This window comes from Phascolarctos cinereus, unplaced genomic scaffold (genome assembly GCF_003287225.1).
Source record: "Phascolarctos cinereus isolate Bilbo 61053 unplaced genomic scaffold, phaCin_HiC Scaffold_2;HRSCAF=192, whole genome shotgun sequence".
Classification (NCBI taxonomy): domain Eukaryota; kingdom Metazoa; phylum Chordata; class Mammalia; order Diprotodontia; family Phascolarctidae; genus Phascolarctos; species Phascolarctos cinereus.
This window is the reverse complement of record NW_027555625.1, coordinates 114,628,371-114,636,823: the sequence shown is the minus strand read 5'-3', so window position 1 is coordinate 114,636,823 and position 8,453 is coordinate 114,628,371. Positions and strand designations below refer to the sequence as shown.

General features: G+C 49.6%; 1 long non-coding RNA gene across 1 annotated transcript; it reads left to right on the top strand.

Annotated features, from left to right (window-relative positions):
* The first annotated feature begins 485 nt into the window (after positions 1-485).
* Positions 486-7,290, top strand: LOC144455798 (uncharacterized). The gene is made up of 2 exons (XR_013484570.1): positions 486-1,493; positions 7,109-7,290. It is a non-coding gene; the product is annotated as an uncharacterized LOC144455798 (long non-coding RNA).
* Positions 7,291-8,453: the final 1,163 nt, after the last annotated feature.

The window sequence follows — 8,453 nt, the reverse complement described above, 5'->3', positions numbered from 1 at the left end:
CCAACTTAACTACAAAGGACCTATAAAGAAAGATGATAACTAGAGAAAGAACTGATAAATAGAAGTATGTCTAGAATGGTTTTATGTGTGTATGTGTGTGTGTGTGTGTATGTGATGAGGTGTAGATTCTTGGGGTGCTAGAGCCCCGAAATCACAACACGGCAGGTCCCGCCAGAATGAATTTGACTCAAACCTTCTTTCAGCCAGAAACAAAGTTTTATTAGAGATAAACCATTCAGGCCAGGATCTTAAGGAATCTGAACATTAGTGACGCCTGTGAAAACAAGTGGGCATGAGGAAATCTCAGCGTTTAAATGGGGGCCAGGGTGGATCTTATATACACCCAAGTAATTTTGGGTGTTTGGAAGAGGGGTTGGGAGAAAGATCCTGAAGCTGAGGTGAGTTTAGGAAGAATTCCAATGGGAATGTTTGGGAGGTTAAATGGAGTCACCCAGGAATTGATTGGAGGGAACAAAGAACTGGAAGGAAGAGGCTGATAAGATCAAAGGTGGGATCAAAGACTAGACTTCTTCATTAGGATGTCAAAGAAGAGAGCTAGTCTATCAGAATAAGAATAAAAGATAAGGAAAAGCCAGTGGAGTGTAGCCTCGGGCAACTGTTTGAGACCAAGTAGACAGTGAGGTCAAAGAAAGTTTAATGGTTTTCTGGGGCTGGTAGACAAATGAGACCCAAATTCTTTTAGGGGCAAGAGGCAAAGGTCTCAGCCTGGGCCTGTGTGGGACAGCGACCCTAACCCAAATTAAACCCAGAGACTTCTCAAGGTGGAAAGCAAAAGTTACTTTTATTACAATCTCCTGAGAAGGGGCATCTGCTTCCCCCCCCCCATATTTCCAGGAGGAGAGAGGTGAAGCACAGAAAGCAAAATGAGATTATATACCCTAACACAAAAACCTTCACCCACCACTATCCCTTACTCTCATTGTCTGGGGAGGCAGGCTTACATTCTACATTTACATTGAAAATTCAAAGACAAGGAAACAGGGTATAGCCAATCCAAATATACATGTCCTTATTTAGTAAACCTAATGTTAAAGTGTTGGAGGCCAGCACCTGGTAGTGGGCCCCTAACCCCGTGAGAACACCACACCCCAAGCAGCTTGTTCCGAGACAAACCGTACCATAACGTGTTCCTGTCAGGGCTGACCGCAAGATGTTGCCACACCGCCCCTGGAAAGTCCCGGAGGCCTATTTTCCTCTTTTGCCCCTCCCCGCTTTGCCCTATATAAGCTTGTAATGCTCAAAAATAAAATTAGACCTTGCCTACCATCCTTTTGGTCTCACTCCTCCTTTTCACCCATTCCCTTCAGCCAGGGTCCTCCTCGACCCCCCACGTATACTGGCCCTGCAGGTCGGGGCAAGTGGCGCCCATCGTGGGGCTCGAGGTCCGGACTTCTGCCAGGCGGACCAGCATTGAGAGACGATTCGTCGCGACCCCCTCCTTCTCATCGCTCATGAAGAGCCCCTGCGTTTTGGTAAGTTGAGTTTTCGTCCGCCTCATTCTAATCATGGGTTCCAACCTTTCTAAGGAGCAGGTCTTCATCCAAGACCTTAAGCATGCCCTTAAGGAGAGAGGAGTTAAAGTTAAGAAAAAGGACCTTTTGAAATTCTTTCTTTTTGTAGATGAGGTCTGCCCTTGGTTTATGGTTACCGGCCCAGATATTCATCCGGGAAAGTGGCAGAAGGTGGGGAGAGACCTCAATAGAAAGTTGCAAACTGAGGGGCCAGAGGCGGTCCCTCCCTCGGCTTTTTCTTACTGGGGTATCATCAGAGACATAGTGGAATCTGCCCCTGGGGACCCAGGCAAGCGCCAACTCCTTTCGGTGGCAGAGTTTTGTTTACGCCCCTTGTCGCGGGCAGCTTCTGTTAAATCGCTACAGCGCCCTTTATCACGAACCGCCTCTACAAAGTCATTAGAATCAGTGGGAAAAAGTCCCCCTAGACCCCCCTCCGTGGTCATTACCATTCCGCCGGAACCTCCAAAGCCCTTTATCCTCCCCTCCCTGTGGAAACGGTCCCGGCTACTGAACCTTTAACACTGCCTATAATTGCAAAACACAAAACTCCTCCTTTAGGAGATCCTGACCCTGATACTCTAGATCCCGGGGACGAGGCGGAACTGGAGGAAGAAGCCGCCCGATATAATAACCCGGACTGGCCCATAACTCCCAGTACCTACCCCCTCCCTACATATCCCAGACTTGCGCTCCTGCGCTTTTGCCCCCCATTCCCACTTCCTCAGCCCTCACATCCGCCAGAAGTCAACTCTCCACTCAAGTTAAGGAGCTCCGAGAAGTCTTAGATCTACAAAAGCAATATGCACAACTCTCTTCGGAACTGAGTTCCCTGCAACACTCCCTCCAGAATTCTGTCATTTTTTCCCCAATAGGTCGCAGTTACATCAGAAACCCCTGAAAAAGATCAGAGCCAGTGCTAGAGATAAAAATCTAACAAGGCACAGCCCATGATATTCCCTGTTATGACCCGGTCTCGTCAGCCTGACCCTCACACAACGACCCCAAGGAAGTTTCTGCCAGTGAAGGGAGGGAGATGAAGAAAGTGAGGAAGAAGGGAAGAGGGAGGGAGAGGGGGAGGGACAGGATAGTGGAAAAAAGAAGAGGAATGGGCAATTGGAAAAAAGGAAGGACAGCGGTTAGAATATAGGAGATTGCAGTTCAAAGGGATTAAGGATCTTAACGCCGCCGTCAAGTCCTATGGTCCTAACGCCCCGTTACCCTCTCAGCTCTTGAATCTATGTCCCGCGGAGGATATCTCTTGCCGGCAGAATGGCTTCGTGTAGTACAGGCAGTCCTTTCAAGGGGGCAGTTCTTGACATGGAAAGCAGATTTCTTCGACCGCTGCCAATCCATGGCTACAGCCAACCAAAAATCCCCTGGCTCCCCCGCTTTAAAGTGGACTTATGAGAAGTTGAGTGGTCAAGGGAAATACGCAGAGGAGGCCAACAACGCTGCCTCCCAATAGGCCTCTTGGCGCAAACCGCCAATGCTGCATTCGCGGCTTGGCGTGCCTTGCCCACTTCTGGATCCCCCCTTGCTCCGCTTAATAAGATCGTACAAGGAACTCAGGAAGATTTCTCTGAGTATGTTAGTAGGCTCTTGGAAGCAACTGAACGAACCTTAGGCAAGAAGCGTCTAATGATCAGCTTGTGAGACGCTTAGCATATGAAAATGCTAACAATGCCTGTCGGTCTGCCTTACGCGGGAAGTGGAGAGATAAAACATTAGAGGAAATGATACGTATGTGCAGAGATGTAGATCCCTTCACTACCAAAATGTCCCAGGCCGTACATCTGGCCATAGGGGCAGCTCTCCAAACCGGGGACTCCCAAAAGGCATGCTTCCGGTGTGGTCAACCTGGCCATTTTGCCCGACAGTGCCCTAGTGCCCCTGACACTCCCTCCGCTCCAATCAGCAATAAGGCTTCCCAACCCTCCACCCTCTGCCCTCGGTGTAGGAAAGGGAAACACTGGGCAAAACCTGCCGCTCAACTACAGACGTTCATGGCCACCCTTTACAGGGAAACGGTCGGAGGGGCCAGCCCCGGGCCCCCCAGTCGACCCCTTTGTTCGGGCCTCGGGGATCAGCCTGTCCACACCCCACTCTTCAGAGCCACTGCAGGAAGCGCAGGGGTGGACTTGTGTGCCGCCTCCACCTCAGTATTGACCCCGAGGGTGGCGTCCATATTATTCCTACAGGCATCTTTGGCCCCCCGCCCCCTGACTTCTATTTTTTCATCCTTGGTCGCGCCTCCGCTACTATTAATGGCCTCATGATTCACCCCTCCATTGTGGATAGTGATTACACGGGGGAAATTCAGATACTTGCCTCAACCCTGAAAGGGCCCCTCACTGTCCGTCAGGGACAACGCCTTGCGCAGGCTCTCCCGCTCCCCCTACAGACTCCATACCCTGCTCTCGCCACTGTTAGAGGCCACTCCAAGCCTGGTTCCTCAGACATCTATTGGGTCCAGGCCATTTCCCAAGACCGCCCCATGCTTACGCTTTTTATTCAAGGCAGGCTTTTTGAAGGAATATTAGATTCAGGAGCTGACTCGACTGTTATTCAAAAGACAGTTGGCCATCTTCGTGGCCCCTTCAACCATCCATGACACACTTGCAGGGCATAGGTCAATCCCACAATACCTACAGAGCTCTCAATGGCTGCCTTGGCAAGACAAAGAAGGAAATAAAGGGACTGTTCGGCCTTTTGTGATCCCCGGCTTACCTGTCAACTTATGGGGAAGGGACATTCTTTCACAGATGGGGGTAATTATGTGCAGCCCAAATACCGTTGTGACCCGTCAAATGCTCTCCCAGGGATTTCTCCCAGGGCAAGGATTAGGCAAGAAAGGTCAAGGGCAACTGTCCCCCATTGTTGCTGAAGGGAGAAAAGGACGAGCAGGCCTTGGTTGTGAGAGCCCAGATAATCAGAACCATTTTTCGTGAGGGCCACGGGTCCTCCTGCACTCCAGGCAGATAGGATCTCGTGGAGAAATGACCTACCCGTCTGGGTAGACCAGTGGCCCTTACCCAAGAAAAAACTGGAGGCAGCGCTTGCTTTAGTGCAGGAGCAACTAGCTGCAGGTCACATAGAACCATCTACATCCCCGTGGAACACGCCCATTTTTGTTATCCAAAAAAGATCAGGTAAATGGCGACTCTTACATGATTTACGGGCCGTCAATAAAACTATGATTCCTATGGGGGCCCTTCAACCTGGGCTCCCCTCCCCTGTAGCCATACCGCAAGATTTTTCTAAGATTACAATTGATCTTAAGGATTGCTTCTTTTCCATTCCCCTCCACCCTTCCGATTGTCAGCGCTTCGCTTTTAGTGTTCCTATTACCAATTGTGTGGGCCCTTCTCCGCGCTTTCAGTGGAAAGTTTTGCCACAAGGCATGGCTAATAGCCCTACGCTGTGCCAAAAATATGTTGCCCAAACAATTGATCCTTTCCGCTTGCAGTATCCCAAGCTTTATATTATCCATTATATGGACGATATCCTCCTTGCAGGACCAAATAATGAGGAATTGACTCAGGTATCACAGGAGCTCATTAAGGCGTTGGAATATCGGGGCCTTAATATTTCCCCTGATAAAGTGCAAACCTGCCCCCCCCAGCTGTTCTTGGGATTTGAACTCTTGACGAATCGCATTCTCTCCCAGAAGGTTCGCCTACGAGTGAGTCACCTTTGCTCCCTTAATGATTTCCAAAAATTACTGGGAGAATTGAATTGGCTTCGGCCATATCTTAAGATCACTACAGGGGAACTGCGACCCTTGTTTGATATTCTTAAAGGAGACTCCGATCCAAATTCACCCCGCTCTCTCACGCCGGAGGCCCGTAAGGCCCTTGCCTTAATTGAGCAAGCCATTCATGAACAACATATTGGCTATTACGCTCCTCAAAAACCTCTTTGGTTCTTAATTTTTTCCACCACTTTTTCTCCCACTGGATTGTTATGGCAGGGACATCCGTTATTCTGGATTCATATGCCAGCCACACCTACAAAGATCCTTTCTTCCTACCCGCATTTAACGGCAGGGCTCCTGCGCCTCGGCCGAGAGGCAGCCCTTCGACTTTTTGGTCGAGAACCAGATCATATTGTTTGCCCCTACACTGCTTCGCAGATTCAATGGCTGCTTCAGAATGATGATGATTGGGCAGTTAATTGCATTTCCTATATGGGAGCTATAGACAATCATTATCCCTCAGATAAGCTCATTCAGTTCTTTCAGAAAACACCCGTGGTCTTCCCAAGGATCACCAAAGCGGAGCCCATAGAGAGCGCCCATTTGGCGTTCACTGATGGCTCCGCCACAGGGAAGGCAGCCTTTAGTGTTGATGGACAGGTCACCTCTTTTGACACCCCTTTCACCTCCGCGCAGCTGGTAGAGCTCGCAGCGGTCATTAAGGTTTTTGAATCTGTCTCGGGCCCCCTCAATGTTTATACTGATAGTTCCTATATTGCACAGTCAGTCCCTCTATTGGAAACCGTCCCGTATATCCGTCCCTCCACTAATGCGTCTCCTCTTTTTGCCACTCTTCAGCTTCTAATTCTCTCCCGCGATCACCCCTTTTTCATTGGTCATATTCGTGCCCATTCCGACCTCCCCGGTCCTCTTTCTGAAGGGAATGATCAGGTTGATCAAGTAACTCGTCGCATTCTGCTTGCTCTGTCTGCCTCCCTGTTGAGGCTGCCACACAAGCCCACAAGCTGCATCACCTGAATGCCCATACGCTTCGTCTCAAGTTCCCTATAACCCGGGAACAAGCCAGACAGATTGTGAAACAGTGCCCTGGTTGCCTGACCCTCCTTCCTGAACCTCATAATGGCATCAATCCCCGAGGTCTTATCCCCGGGGAACTTTGGCAAATGGATGTCACTCACTATCCCCCTTTTGGTCGGCTTAAATATGTTCATGTGTCCATTGATACCTTCAGTGGCTTCATTTTTGCCACCCTGCAACCTGGAGAGGCCACCAAACATGTCATTAATCACCTCCTTAGTGCCTTGGCGGTCCTCCCGCAGCCCAAAATTCTTAAGACAGATAATGGCCCTGGTTATACCAGTTCTTCTTTCAGATCTTTTTGTACACAGTTGCATATTAAGCATGTTACTGGTATACCCTATAATCCTCAAGGGCAAGGAATTGTGGAAAGGGCCCATCAGACACTGAAAAACATGATCCTGAAATTACAATCAGGGAGGGAAGTTCTTTATCCCAGAGCTGGCAATGCCAAAACATTGCTCAATCACGCTCTTTTTGTTTTAAATTTTCTCACTCTGGACACTGCGGCAAAGAGTGCCGCAGACCGCCTTTGGCATTCCACTACGGCCCAAACCTACGCTCAGGCAAAATGGAAAGATCCCCTGCTTGGCAAATGGCAGGGCCCTGATCCTGTGTTAATCTGGGGCAAAGGCCATGCTTGTATTTATGACTCAAAGTGCCAAAATGCTAGATGGTTGCCTGAAAGGCTGATTAGGTTGATGGACAAGCCAGAAACTCATAATGCCGTCCAGGGAACCACCCCCCTGAGACACCTCTGTTTTCTTTCTCTGTTTTACAGAAAATGACGATCCTCGTAATTTTCCTCCTGTTCCGTGGGAGCCACGGTGGTTTTCAATCTCCTGACCCAGTAGCGCTCAGCCGTGCCCTCTTTGGAAGCCCTTGTGACTGCGGCGGGGGCACGTTCACTGTCCGTCCCGCCACCTACACGCAAGAAGTGGACTGCGGGGAAAAGACAGCCTACCTCGCCTACCGTCATTCTATCACGGGCGTCTCCAAACCCAAGTGGGAATGCGTAAGGAAGCCCCGAGTTATCCCTCCGAATGGTGGCCAGCCCGGGCCTTGCCCCAGTGATTGCAACTACCTTGAGGCCTTGCACTCCACATGCTATAGTTCTACCCAGCAGTGCAGTGGCAGCTCAGGAACAGTCTATCTTACTACAATACAGGAAAGAGAATATGGTGGCACAGGAGGGGACTGGGCGATAACTAGCCAAGGCCTACGTGGAAGTACCAATAAGTATGCTCAGGCTTCCTGTCAAAGAAAATATTGGAAAAAATGTCTGTTGGCCCCTTCATGCACCTGTCCATATCTCTGATGGGGGTGGCCCTACAGACCAAATTAGGGAACATGAGGTTAGGGAACGAATAAATGAAATAATTAAGAGTATGTACCCCCCATCCATTACCATCCACTTGCACTGCCCAAACCCCGGGGAACGGACCTAGATGTCCAAACTTCAGAAATCCTTGAAGCAACACTTAAGGCCCTTAATTACTCTAACCCTGATTTGGCTGCCGATTGCTGGCTGTGTATGGCCCTTGGCACACCTATGCCCATAGCTTTGATGTCCAAAAATGGCTCCACATCCACAAATTGCACACTTAGTCCACCTTTTAAGGTACAACCTGTTGGTCTCCGCCCCTCTCCTTGTATCCAAGCCCCATTTCAGAATTCCACTGCTGATATTGATGTTGGTGCTACCTTTGCTAATTGCTCTGAAGTCAAAAACTATACCTCACAGGAACCTCTCTGTCCCCTGCCGGGACAACTTTTCGCCTGTGGGGGAAATATGGCCTACTCTGCTCTCCCCCAGAATTGGACAGGACTCTGCACACAAATTTCAATCCTCCCTGATATCGACATCATTCCGGGAGATGAGCCTGTCCCACTGCCCAGTTTTGATTATATTACTGGAAGACCCAAGAGGGCTGTTGCATTTATCCCCCTCCTTGTTGGCCTTGGGATTACAGGGGCACTCGCTACCGGCTCTGCCGGCATAGGAGTTGCTGTTGATTCATATACAAAACTATCCCATCAATTTCTTAATGATGTGCAAACCCTCTCGGGGACGATAAATGACCTTCAAGACCAAATTGACTCCCTGGCGGGAGTCGTTCTTCAGA